Below are 14,425 nucleotides of genomic sequence, written 5' to 3'. Positions count from 1 at the left end.
AAGGGCACGTTGCACCATGTATATGTTTGTATAAGAGTCAAAGAATATCCCTCCAAGCAAAGTCAAGTCTCCTCCAAAGCAAAGGCACCCTCAAAGAAGCTATTCAAAGCAAAGACATCAAGTCAGCCTATAAACAGCTAATCGGCCTCCAAGTCGGCCTGAAGGAGGGAAAAGCATCTATATATAGAGGCTGTCCACTCCCTCATAATGTCAAGAAATCACCTTTGAAATCAACGAAGGTAGGAAGCCGAGAAAAGGGTGAAGAAGGATGAAGAAAGGGTCTCCAAGTGTAGCAAAGAAGGAGGAAGAAATACCGAAGCTTTGGAAGTCTGTTCTAGGGCTAAAAGATAGTCACACGTTTGAAGAAGGAGAGGGTATCTCATAGAAACCCTCTATCACAGTCACATAAACTTCATCATTTTGGCTAAGAACATAGGCCTAAAAGGCCTCCCACTCAAGTGAAGAAGCAAGGAAGAAGAGCGAAGGTAATAGGGATGTTCTAAAGCCTATTACAGTCACACGTGTGAAGAGAAGGAGGTTGTCTCTATTGTTATAACATCCTTCCCGTTACAACCATACAAATTTCGTTGGTTGGTGAAGAGAAAGAAGGGATCGTCATAAGGAAAGAGTCTCATCCAAAGTATCTATTCTAGAGAAAGTGTAACAAGATCTAACAACAGTTGGAAGGAGGGCGAAGTGCCAAGAAACAAAGTGCCGAAAGAAGGAAGTGTCGGGGAACAAAGTGCAGAAAGGAGGAAGAAATTGAATTCTTCTTGGAGGACATTATCGTCAAGGGTCTAGGGTTTGGCATTGATAAATAAGAAGCTTCAATAATATAAATTTACCAAAGGGGTTTCCTCTCAAGAGAAGAGATGTTTTGGCGCTGGCAGAGAGCCAACATCTTGTGTTCTTGTTCTTATGTTTTTGGTAGTAGTTTGATGAAGTACACACACATGTATTAATAAGAAGAACAAGAAGATTAAGCTAATAAGACAAATTGTAAAAAGACTCCACAATTTTTTATCAAGTCAAGAAGAATCACACTACACCTAATTCCCCTTGATTCTTCAACATACTGCACCACTGAGATCATTACTATTGCATCATTTCTGCACCTTTCTGCAACGAGATCATTACTACATCATTGCTGCACCACCAAGATCTTCATCATAACAATGAGATCTCTACACTGAGATATGAGAGCTACATCGAGATATTCCTCAAGGTCATGACCTCATAACTACATCTTCATCAAGATAATGATCTAGACCATGATTACAACTATGTCGAGATCATGGCTGTGTCTAGAATGTATGTTGAGACAGAGTGTGTCACTGTGGGATTATCGAGATCCTCCTCATCAAAAATATGCCAAGACTGTGACTGTGTCTAGAGTGTATGCCGAGAGTGTATCACTCTGAGATCACCTAGATCCTCCTTCATCACAAATATGCCGAGACCGTAACTGCGTCTAGTAAGCCGATACAATGATCACCAATACTGTGAGGAGGCTGAGACTTCCTTAGTACTGTGGACATGCCTCCTAAGTGACATCCAAAATCCTTCCTATGGCTACCCTTCGAAAACATCAGATGAATCCGAGTTTTGAACTGCATTTTTGCGAAGACCCTAGCTGGGTATTTATAGAAGTTCGACCCACATATTAAGCCGACATGACAATGTCAAGAGATGTGTCTATTGATGCAAGCCGACATGCTCTATTTAATTAATCTTGTAGGCCTAATTTAAGAGGAGATTCGTGCTTGTATTTTGGAGGGATATTTAAACATATTTATATACATTGAATCATACTCAAGGAGAGATTCTTCATACATGACAATGACTCTTTGAATTAATAATAAATCCTAAGGCTCTCTATGGGAGCCACTAACAAATAAACCTCTTGCTCATGAAACCCATGTAGCAAGACATACAAAAATAATTTTATTCCTTTTATTTCATCATTTACAAAGATCATATCATTATGAAGATCGAACCTAGTTACATTTTCTTCAACACTTCCTCTTAACTAGGGAGGTATTCATAATGGGGCTTGGTCATTCTCAATCTGAATAAATTCTCATAAGAAGAATCAGATTAGTAACACATCTGTATAACATCATAGTAACCAACATTGTTTCCACAACAAGGCCTTGAATTACATCTCTATCTCTCATCAGATTAGAGCACATTGTTGGTGATACTAATGACTATAGACACCTTCATCATTGTCTCCCAAGGTACATACCCACCTAGGTGTTCACTGAGTATGACCTTCTAGGACTATTTTATCTTGGGTTCCCATCCCTCAAAGAATATCGGTCCTATTTCCTACTCTTATCTTGGATGTCCTACACACCATTGGATGCCATATGATTACCCAATCCTCCATTATTTCTTCCCAAGTGAAGATAAGAATGTTGTGTCTATCTCTCCTTCTCAACTAGAGAAGATGTACCCATTCCTGTAAAGGAATGTACCCAAACTCCTTATGACCAGGGACTTTCCTAAGCTCCCTCTTAGTTAGGGACTTGTCAGAGATCCATCTTAACTAGGGGCTCTCCTTTGCATCAACAACTTCTTTATTCGTGGGTCCTTCAACTGATTCATCAATTTATTTCCTTGATGTCATGAAATTCAATCGAGCTTCTTCCTTGTAGGGCATTAGTCATTGATCACTTTCATGCTTGGTTCGTCATGTCATTACTTTCTTGATGGAAAGTGACCTTCTTGGTGTATATCTGGAACCTTCTTCATATGACTACTTCTTTCTCATCATGCTTATTTCAGGAATTTTCCATTCACCACATAAATTCTATTTGTATTTGTGCTTACAACTCTTGTTCCAGTAGCCCTGCATGAACTCATCCAGATATTATTGAAGAAATCAAAACATAAAATTAAATATAATAGTACCTTACGAGATGGCTCTTCATCATGACATATTCCAGTAGGTATCAACATCCTGCATACTTGTTGACACCTCTCCTAAAGATATCCATTGTCAAGGGTCTCCATCTTATTTAGACTTCCATTAGAGTCTTCATATCTTTCCGAGATATTCCTATTCAAATCTTCTTGGTCTTTTGGATGTTGATCACCTTCATCATGGTTTCATATCTCACGATGTCTTCTGTTCTTACACATTACATTCCCAGGAGCTTCCAATCAGAGTTCCTTTATTGTAGTCAACAACCTCATACTTCATATGAGGACATATTATGTTGATTTCATCTAGTGTGGTTTATGCCTTCCTGCATCCTTTCAGAGGAGGAGATATTTTTTCCTTTGATAATACTTCTCAAGATAGAAGTAGTGATCCATGTTACCTGCAACCATATGACATGAATTTATAATATTAAACACAAGCACACATACCTCATTTTACCTTTAGGTCATCTAGGATTCTTTCAACAACTTTCTTGATTGAAAATATCTTCAACCCCTTTATCTACTTTATGTCTCATGTCATCATACCATCATCCCATGAATTCCACAAGTTGGAGTTCCTGATGAAACACTTGCTTCCTCTCTAGATTAGTGAACCCTCTGATGAGTATTCCATCAGAGAATCTTGAGGATATTGCATATCCCCATCTGGCAGTGTTTCCTTTTTAACTTGATTTATGATGAGCCTTTTCCTGGATGACTTCATCCTTTCCTTGAATGTCCAATGAGGTTCCCAAGAGGTACATCCTTCATATTTGATTACCATGGATTTTTTCCTTCTGTCCTCCATGATTATGTTGTAGCGGCTACAACCACCCTCCAAAATTTTGGCCTGCACCCAATTTCGGAGCCTCCCTTGAGAGTTTCACTTGATGACTGCACACACTCGGGTTCACCCTGTGAGCTCGTGTGAGTTTTCACACCCACCTTGCTTGATCATTTCACCCAATTTTTTGCATGTTTATGTCAGATTCATGTTTACGACCATGTTCTGGTTATACTCAAAGTCTTTGCTTCGTGTGTACTTGTTGCGTTCACTATGAAAACATGTGTCGCACTCACACGCGAAGTCAAATTCACAGTCGCACAAGCATCATCACGGTTGATTAACAATCAATCACAAGAGTCGCTCTTGTCACTTCCATCGTCGGTCAGTCATGTTGAGTATGTGTGTCTGAATAGTTTGAGCCGTCTCGTTGTCAAGTCATGTAAGTGTGTGTCTGCAAGATCACGTATGCATCTTTCACTCATTCACACACTTAGTCACTTTGTTGAAGTTATGATGACCAGATTCCCCTCTGACAACCGGACCATCACCCCACCATCAACTTGATCGATTGTGACCCAGAACAACATAGAAGCATTAAGAAAGCCATTTCATGTTACGTTTCCTGCAAGCAAATCGATCAACCTTCATGCTGGTCAATTGGAGAGTTCAACCCGATAGCCACCTCGGGATTGAATCCCCTCAAAATTTGCATAGAGGATGCAGACCTTACCCACTCCGCTAACTAAGAAAGTTGCGTAGATAGGGCAGATAGAAACCAAGTGCCCGTCCCTGTCTCCCTCAGAAAATTGTGCATTTTTTCCATCCATCCCTCCTGACAGTCAACCGACTTCTCACCAAGAAAATTGCGCAGTTTTCATGAGCAAGCCCTATATTGCCCAACAGTCCGCTTAGCTCAGAATTTGTGCATAGGTGACCAGTAGGCTAGTCTCCCAGTTTCATTGTAGTTTTTCCTGCCGGCAGCTCCTAGCAGCCGACTTCCCCTAAGGAATTGCGCAATTTTTGCTGCCAAGCTCCAGCAATTGACTGCCAGTTCCCTCCAAGAATTGTGTAGTTTTTGCTGCCAAACTCCTCACAGTTGACTGCCAGTTCCCATCAGGGATTGCGCAATTTTTTCTGCCAGTGACCCAATAGCTGACTGGTAGTTCCCCTCAAGAATTCCACAGTTTTTGCTTCCAAGCTCCCGCTGCCCGCTCGTTTCAGAGACTACACAGATTTTGCCTGCCTAACCTTCCCACAGCCCAGACTGTTTCTCCCAAAAACTCCACAATTTTTTCCTCCAACTGAGCCAAACCTCGCAAATAGTCACTGTATCTGTATCACTCATCTTCACTATCTAGTGACTCCCGCACAGTTTTCATCAGCAGTGCCCAAAGCCTCTATCCCGTCTTGCAACCTTGTCACTTCTCCTGGTCACCTGCATTTGAAATGATCATGCATTATGGTAGACTAGGAGGTTTATGGATTTAATGTCATCTCATCATGAGTGACTATAGAGATAGGTACAAAAACAAACATGGCACGATGACGGATGGGATGAACAAAGAGAGCACATGCAAAAGGATAGGTTCACCAACGGATGAACAGACGATGTATACAAAGAGATGTGCTTGCGAACGGATGATCATGCAAAGATGTGTTCACGGATGGATGAACCAGAAAACATGCAAGATGTGTTCACGAATGGACTGACAAACGAACATGCACTTTTCGCGAACGGATGAACCTATCAAGGTTACCAACATAAAAGAAAGTAGCAATGCGTGAATGAAATGTCAAGCAAACCAATGACCATCGAATACTCTACGCACTTTGCCATGCAGAGGTGAAGCTATGACACACCATGAGGACATCCATCACCCATCGGCACTGCAGCTCGACATGCACACTAGTAGCAACATGAATGTATCAACACTATCATTTCGAGTCATGTCATGAGTCATGTTGTCCACATCTCTACTATGGGCCATACTGCCAATCAATGTAATGTAACGTGGAAGTTCAAGAGACCCACTTTTTGTATGAAGAGTCATGTAAAGTCAAAAAGTCAAGGAAGTCAAACAATCATGAGGGTGGTCAAACAAACACAAGGGTTAGTTTCACCCTTGGCTATAAATACCACCTCCTTTGTACATGCAAAGGAATTTTCATGTCATCTCCTGCCACATAGCCTTGAGAGTCTGTAATCTTTTCTTTGAGGAGTAAGTAGTGGCTCCAATGCCCTGCCCATGGGGTTAGTGATGTATGGTGTAACGATGTGTCTTGGAATTTTCTCTTAATTCAGAAGCCTACTAATAGGACATCATGTTTTCACACATATATCTTAACTGTTGTAAGACTAATATTGAACACTTGTAATGCATGTTGCTTTAACCTGTGTTTAACACTTGAACTCATTCACTTGTTGTAATACATATATGTTGATGAAAATGTGTTGTATATGCTGTTAACGCTGTCTCGACCGTGTTGGCTACCCTCTTGGACATCAGACAGACATTTCACATAAAACTTGCTATAACAATCGCTGCACTCACACGACTCATCTGCTGAGTGTTGTATGTGTTATCTTCCCTTATGTGTTGTGACTGCCGCATCTGTGTGGACTGTTCTTCTAGAAGCTGTGCACGTCCTGTTGTGTTGTGTGTTCCTAACAGAGTTGGGGCTTCCTCCCAATAGACTTGGGACTCACTCAGACCCTCTCCCTCTACAGTGAATGAACCATTGACACAAGAGACACTTATAATCACCAGCCACGCGAACCTCACTTCTTGCAAGACAAAGTAGACCACTCTCCTGTGCTGACAAGTAAGAGTTGAGGCAAATATTTAAGATAATGGGAACCAGGCCATCGTACTAGATGGGACTCACTCACCAAATGGTGTGAGGTCTAGTTGGGACTTCATATCGGGGTGATCCCCTGATGTTGGTGGGTCCAACACTGTCAACATTTTGGCGCTAGAAGGAGGGCCAAATGACAAGATGAGCCCGTACATCTGGGTTGAATCTCTTACCCAATGAATAATACACAATTCATGCTCCTGGGGTGTTTCTCTCATTTCTCCCTCAATCAATTATCAATCCACGATGAGCTTCTCAATCACTTGTCCTTGTTAAAGTTTAATGGTGAGGACAGAACGTCCATAACTAACCACATTTTTTATTTTCTTCATTTATGTGAATCTCATGAAATCGATAGTGATGAGATTGTTTGTGTACTCTTATTCCTCACCCTTGAAGGTCGTGCCAATCGGTGGTGTCATGCCATGCCACCTGCTTCTGTCCATTCCCTTCTCACTTTCCTCAAGGAGCTCCATCAAGCCTTTGATGAGTGTGACCACCAAAATGTCTATGAAAGAATCTCTCGTTTAAGAATGAAGCCTGGCGAATCAGTTGAGGAATTTGCTACCCTCTTCCTTCACCTATGTCACAAAATTCCTAAACAGTTCGTGGACCTTGAATTCATGAGCCAAGAGCTGAAACTCTTGGTTCATATCTCCTGAAATGGTGAACCGCCTGATTTTCCTTCTTCCTCGACTCTTGCATATCACGAGACACCTCATGTCTTGAAGAGAGTACCCCCTCATAGTAATCACAAATCTAAGAAATCTTCGCAGCAGGTACCCCCTCAAAGCGGTTGCAAAGCTGAGAAATCTGCATAGCATGTTCCCAACCCATCTGCTCGGATGTCTCCCACCCCAGCAAAGGAAATTCCATAATGGTGCAGAAAGCCTATGGCGAAAACTCATCCCTCCATTCCAAAAGAGGACATTACCGTTCATAACCCAAGTCTTGAGTCTAATCTGCATCTCTGCCATCCTCCATCATCTACAAGCCATGAATTCTTGCACCATGACTCGTTGGAGCGATCTGCTTCGCAAGCTAGCTGCACACACTCTCTTGATTCTCGAGCTACTGGCTCAAGTTGTAGTCATGTGCAAGGCAGTCTCATCATACAAACGAAGGAGAATGACAATGAAGACATAATCAATTCCTCTCAAAACATTGAGCCTCCATTCTTGATCGATTCTCAATTCACGAATCTTGGTGAAACATCATGCACAATCAATTCTTTTGATAAACCTCCAGTCTTGGGCTGTCATCACTCCCATGCTTTTGTATGTTGTGATGAACGCCCAAGCACATCATATGATCTATTGTCATCTCATGTACACTCTAACTCATATCTGGAGTACACACCAATCAAAGCAGACATCCATATTGAAGCTTCCTCTACACCTCACTTGCCCGTGTGTCCTATCATTCACAATGCATCAACATGTGTTGGAGATATTCCACGTTCTCTTGCTTCTTCATCCCATGAGTTATCTCCTTGATCGACACAAGTCAATGATGTTTCCCATGATGAAAATAGTCTCAACACACAAGACTCTTCCCACTCGTCATCATCTTGTGTGTTGCATGAAGACAACTCATCAAGTCAGCTTGTTGAAAATTTTGATGAAGCCTGTGACAGAGATGGCTGTCATCCTGAGAGAAGTTTTGAAATCAGTAACAACATCCATCCTCAAGCCATGCATGATCTAGTTCACATCTCAAAATCCAATTTTTCAATTTTGGAAAGTTCCGAGACGTGCTAGGGAGTCGAGGCACTTCAACGTCTGTTAATGGTTATGTCAGGACCTTGCGACTTTGGTAAGCCCGCCAAACCAAATCTTATCTCATTTCTCATGCACAATCCATATATTTGCATGGTTGCACTCGACGTGGATCCACGTGTAAAGAATATTTACTATTCTGGGCGTGATATTTCAAAATTTCAGATTTTCGCTAATGATCTAATCCACGAGTTCGTTACAACATGTTTGTCTTCATGCACCTCTCCTACATTTGATTCAGGTTGGGATTATCCATCCCTCATTCAACCATGGGACATTGAATTTGATAATCTCAAAGACTATCTTTATCCGGAATCATACTTATCAGATGTTCTCTCTCGTAATCAGCTCCTTGGTCTTTTTGCAAATTTCGCACGTCAAATCTACCCACTCATCACACCAACAATCTCCCTGTGTGATGACGAGCACACAACCTATCGCGTGAATCAAGTTACTCTCATTTCACCACACCCCAACTGGTTTCACACATTCACAGTGCTGGCATCCTTTCTACATTTATGTGATTACCATGATGCTTGTGCACTTTTTCACCAGTTGTAGGTGGGTGTTCTATCATGTCTAGCAGACAACAAACTTGGTTCCCTCATTCAGAGCGTTCGCATGATTGTTCAAAAATTTTCTTTGTTCGTGTCAAACTGGGAATCTGCCATCTCAATCGACTGGTCTGATTTTTCTTCTACCTTGGGTGGTTGTCATGCAGTTTATCATTTTCCCAACATTACATCCAATGGCAGTCTCTTTGCAAATTATGATTTTCACTGTGTAACATATTTATTCTTATATTTCTGTCAAGCAAGTGAGGTAGCTCGGCCTGCGTTGATGGCTATGGCAGGCCCTCACTGTCTTGAAATGATTAATGGGAATGACTAGATCTATCCATTCGTATCAGATTCCCATTGTGATCTCCTCTCTTGAATCAAGAATCCGTCTTCTCAAAGATCACGAATCTTTCAAAACAACCATCATGAATTTTATGATCCAATCGCTGAATGTCTGGAAAAATCTTACTTCGTGAGTTGTGTTGCAGTTAACAAGCTTCAGTCCTTCCTCGCACTCGCTAAGAAACTTGGTGCAGAATGACACACACTCGCAAGAGGCCTCTGAGGTTTATTGAAAAATGGTAGTCATGGAAGAGGTAAGCGTGTGCATTGGGTGGTTCTGACACATTCTTCCACCCATATGTGAGATCTTCTCTCTCGTATGCAAGTTTTTCAAGTTTTTTCATTTACGGTTGCACACTATTTTTTATTTATTTTAATCGCTCGTATCTTTGTGACTGCAGGTCAAGTACGCTTACGGTGGCTTCACTGGAAATTTCATTTCGCTTAACCCTGACCGTTTAATGTAGGAGTAGGAGTAGTGTTTTCTTGTTCACTTGTCTTTGCTTTCTGGTTGGCATGTTTGTTTGTTTTCTGACTTGGTTTCTTTGCTTGCTTGTTTTTGTTTTCAATTTGTTTTCTTTTCTTACTATTTTTGTTTTAATTTATTTGGTTTTCTTAATACCTTACTATTTTAGTTTTCGGAAAGAAGTGCTACCAACTACTGTGTTATGGATTTTGAATAGATTATGTGGCTGAGATTTGAAGAAACTTGTGACACTGCAACACTGGCCTAGTTTTGTGTCAGTCTTCTCTGTGATTGGTTATAATCCTCAGATGATGAAGTCATGATGGAAAATATGAGCCATCTGTGAGGGAAGTTTTGTCCAACCATGAACCTATGTCCACACTGGGAAGTCCCATGCTTGTACTCAACCTTCTACTCTGTGTGTTCAAGCTCATCTAACCAATAGAAATGGAGATGGGTAAAATATAAACGAGCAAGCCAATGTCAGAGGTCTTACATGCTTCTCTGAAGGAACAACCTATTTTGCTCTCAATGAGTCAGGATCCCTCTTCCACCCCAAAAATAAATAAGTGCCTATGCAAAGTGCTCTTGAAAAATAGAAAGTCAAAAGAAGAGAAAGGCTTCCTGTGCAAAGAGGTGAAGCATCCAACTCCACCAGGGTACTGACCAAGCTTGCTGGAAGTGGAGCAATGTGTGTGTTCCTGCGTGACTCCACCGGGGTACTGTCCAAGCTTGCTGGTAGCGGAGCAACACCAGAGATGAAAACTTATACTCTGAAAATCTTCAACTTGCGAACTAAAGTACCCTTCCCAAATTCGAAACATTGTGATCAAGCTGAAATTTTGATTGTGTTTGACTGAGTTGGAAAAAAGATGAACCATGTATGTCCATGGGGTAAGTGGGGAATCAAAAGTAATCTTCCGATCGATTCAGTACTCCCTAAAAGAACATGGCCCTGTGCTATCAATGAACCAAAACAGAGAAGTTGGAGTTCTACTAGTGTGTTGCCAAGTGTTGTAGCAGCTACAACCACCCTCCAAAATTTTGGCTTGCACCCAATTTCAGAGCCTCCCTTAAGGGTTTCACTTGATTACTGTACACACTCGAGTTCACCCCGTGAGCTTGTGTGAGTCTTCACACCCACATTTCTTGATCATTTCACCCAATTTTTTTCATGTTGATGTCAAAGTCATGCTGGTGACCATGTTCTAGTTATACTCAAAGTCTTCACTTCATGTGTACTCATTTTGTTCACTATGAAAACATTCGTCACACTCAGACACAGAGTCAAATTCACTATCGCTCAAGCATCATCACACTTGACCAATGATCAATCACAAGTGTCGCGCTTGTTGCTTACACCGTCGGTCAATCATGTTGAGTATGCGTGTTTGGATGTTGTTGGCTTGTGGGGGCCTGACCTAGGTTTAACATTAGTTAGCCAAACAAATCCATACACTACTGGCCCTTTTGGCATCAGCCAGCGGAGTGCGGAATGAAGTCTCACCCGAAGTAGTATGGGGGGATGCTAGAACCAATTTTCCGCACCCTTGAGATGGTTCTGATGTTGGGCTATCTCGGCTATACCTACCTGCGCATAGGTTTCTTAGCCCTCTGTTCCACCCTTCAGTACCTTCGCAAAATGATACAATCGGCTTTCATGCAGCCCTAACCAGGGGCTGATATACTTTTGCGCTGTTAGGGCAGCGAGCTATGATATCTCCCAAACTACGCTAAGTATCTTACTTGTCTTATTAACATATCTTAGTTATCTTCGTGTAAATAGATGTTCTTACTTGCGTTACACAATCACATATATTCGCACATCATATAAGAATTATAAGTGAAATTCATACCCAACATAAATAGATGCATAAATAGGAAATAAGGATGCATAAATTGTAGAATACTTCTCTTTATTGATAATTATGAACAATTACAGACTCGAACCGCCCTACGCACTCAACTGCAGGGGTCCGCGCACTCAGCTGTGGACTTCTAGGCCTTTGTGCACTCAGTTGTAGAGCCTCTACCTATGCTACAACCCAAACTTAGACTTCTACTTCAGAGCTATCTCTCATACATGTTTGATCTTATTCATACCTCTAACTACTTAGAGCTTAGCTCTATTTATACAATCCCATGGTCCGTGGACCATGGGTAGATCTTCTACAGCTGATATTACATTTCCAAAATAAGGGCGGACAACTCTATGACTCTTTAACATATATGCACTCCATGACCACAAAATGCGAAGTCTTTACACTTGGATTTACAAAATTTGACCAGAATATTGGCTTTAAGCCCCAAAAATGCCCTTGGGGATCCCGCGCCCAACAGGCCCCCAACACAAACATCGTGACTCGCCCTCGAGTCACTTTGCAGGTGTGGAGATCTTAGTGTAAAGACCTTCTAGCTCCATTTGGATCACCACAACCTCGACAATGCATTGAGCGACCGCCTGCTGGACTTCTTCCACTCGCTGCTCGGTGACTACTGCTGAACTACTGCCCTAAATCTTCTGCTGAGTTGCTTGCAGTTGCGTGAGATTTCCTTCAATGGAGGTTGTGATCGCATAAGCCTCATCTATCCATGGCTGTAGGTGCGATTTTAAGACCACTTCTTTATGCCAAGTGACATCCACCTGTTCCTTGAGAGCCTTTACCTCCTGCGTTCATGCGAGCCTCTATGTAAGGGCAACTATCTGCGCAGCCCCTTTGACCTCGTCATATTTTTGCTGTAGCTTGCGCGCCTTTGTCTCCAGGTGCTCTACATTTAGGTCCTCTTGCAGGGTGGTTAGGACCTTGAATAACTGTTCAAAAAGCTGCATGTAGTCTGCCACTGCACTATCAACTGCCGCTATTGCTATTGTAACAACGTGGTATGCTGTTCCCTGACTTCCAGCGGAGTTGAAGGCTGAGCCCTCAACTGCAATTCTGTGATTTGTAGGTTCAACTTGAACTGAACTTGGGCCATCTCTACTAGAGTGTCATGCACCCCTGTGGCCAACTTGCGGACACGCGTCTCTACCAGTTCTTCTGCTTGAATGTCCAACTCCAGGACCATTCGATAGGCTTCCTCCATTACCTGCATTATTTGCTTATTCTACTCTAATGCCTCGTTGCACTGCAGGCCCAACTTCTTGATGTTGATGCATTGCTCGCTCATCACCTGCAGAGCGCGACTCTCCCGGACCATGAGTTCTGTGGTGACTCCATCCTGCAAGAGGTAGAGTGTCTCTCGAGGGAGCATGACCATATTCAATCCTACCCCTTTCGAGCTGTTGATCATGGGCCTGTCAGCCTCATTCTCTGTAGTAAGTGCCTTGTTTGGTAGCACTATCATGTTGGTCACCCTTGTGCGCAACATCTCCTCAGCAGCTGAAGTGCCGATCGTGAGGCTAGTGGACATCGTGCCAGCCTGTGGAGTGTGAACCTGCAACTCCTACAGCTTTATCTAGAGAGCCCCCAATACGAACTACTGTTGCTCTTCGAACTATTGGAGGGCCTCCACGGTAACATCCCTCACTGTTTCTTCGATATTATACAAATCCACCTCAGTGAGGGTGATTGGGTCGAATGATGTATTTGATGCCTTGGTTTTCTTTTGTGGCACTGCCTGCTCTCATGGTCGCAGACACTTGAGTTGGGTGGATGTTTTCTGTGGGTCCGCGCCACCTTGTTCTGTCTCTATTTCTACCTCAGTTTTGGGCGAAGGTGACTTGTGGCCTTCGCAATCTTCTCCTCCTGTTTTCTATTGTTCCACCAATTTCGCGGCGTCACGTGGTGCCTGGGCCTTAGCCTCTACTTCCTCTTTTTTGTGCTTCTCCGCCAGCTGCGCCATTCAGAGCTTTGTTTCTTCCGTTTTGTGCTCTGCAATGGACTTGTTCATTTCCACACAGAGTCAGCTGGAGCGTGCCACTCTGGAGGCCAAGACTCGAGGACTACAAAAATTACATCATTAATCGCCAGATATGGTAGGTTATGCCATGTCTTCATAGGGTCCTTCCACGCCCTAATAAAGACATGGTGTAAATCTGCTTTGACCTCCACAAAGCTCTGCAAACTGGGGTATACCATGGGTGACAACCGCGACTTGCGATTGATCCCCATTTAGATACTCATCTCCATCAAGATCCAAAAGATCTTGCTTTCTTTTATTCACTACACATCCTTGGTCACCCATAGCGAAGCGTACTTCACTGCCTTTGGAAGGTCCGACATGACTGAAGGGAATTGGTTGTCTTCGGGTAGCTCCCATCCCACCAGTACGATTGACAACAAGAGTCATATGTAGTGAAATGTCTTGCCTTGCTCTTGTGCCTCGCGATAGTTCGCAAGGAACTCGCCGCATAGATAATTTTCCCAGTTGAACTAGAGTCCTGTAGCACATTGGGCCGCCAGTGCAATCATAGGCGTGGGAACCTCAATTGCGTGGCACTTCCGCATCACTTTCCCTGCTGGTATTTGTGTTGCAACCTTGACTGCAGGGTTGTTAATGCTGGAGATGGAATATCCTTACTTCTTCTTCTCCAACTTGAACTTATTCTTCATCACTTCCATGAGGCCCAACTCGCCACCTTTTCCTTATGATATATTGGCTAGATCCTCCCCTGAGTAAGGTAGCCATGTGATCTGATGAATCAAGTGGTCTATGATGGGAATGGGCTCCTCCAACCATAAACACCCATCATGCACCAAGAAGA

At 42.7% G+C, this 14,425-nt stretch overlaps 1 pseudogene; it reads right to left on the bottom strand.

The window, feature by feature from the left end:
• Window positions 1-12,406: 12,406 nt before the first annotated feature.
• Window positions 12,407-14,425, bottom strand: part of LOC149143676 (uncharacterized) — a 44,302-nt pseudogene continuing 42,283 nt past the window's right edge.

This window comes from Pinus tabuliformis, chromosome X (genome assembly GCF_031772625.1).
Source record: "Pinus tabuliformis cultivar Carrire ecotype Pingquan chromosome X, CPIR1, whole genome shotgun sequence".
NCBI classification, from domain to species: Eukaryota; Viridiplantae; Streptophyta; class Pinopsida; order Pinales; family Pinaceae; genus Pinus; species Pinus tabuliformis.
The sequence above is the reverse complement of the archived record's forward strand: the minus strand, read 5'-3'. Positions and strand labels throughout refer to the sequence as shown.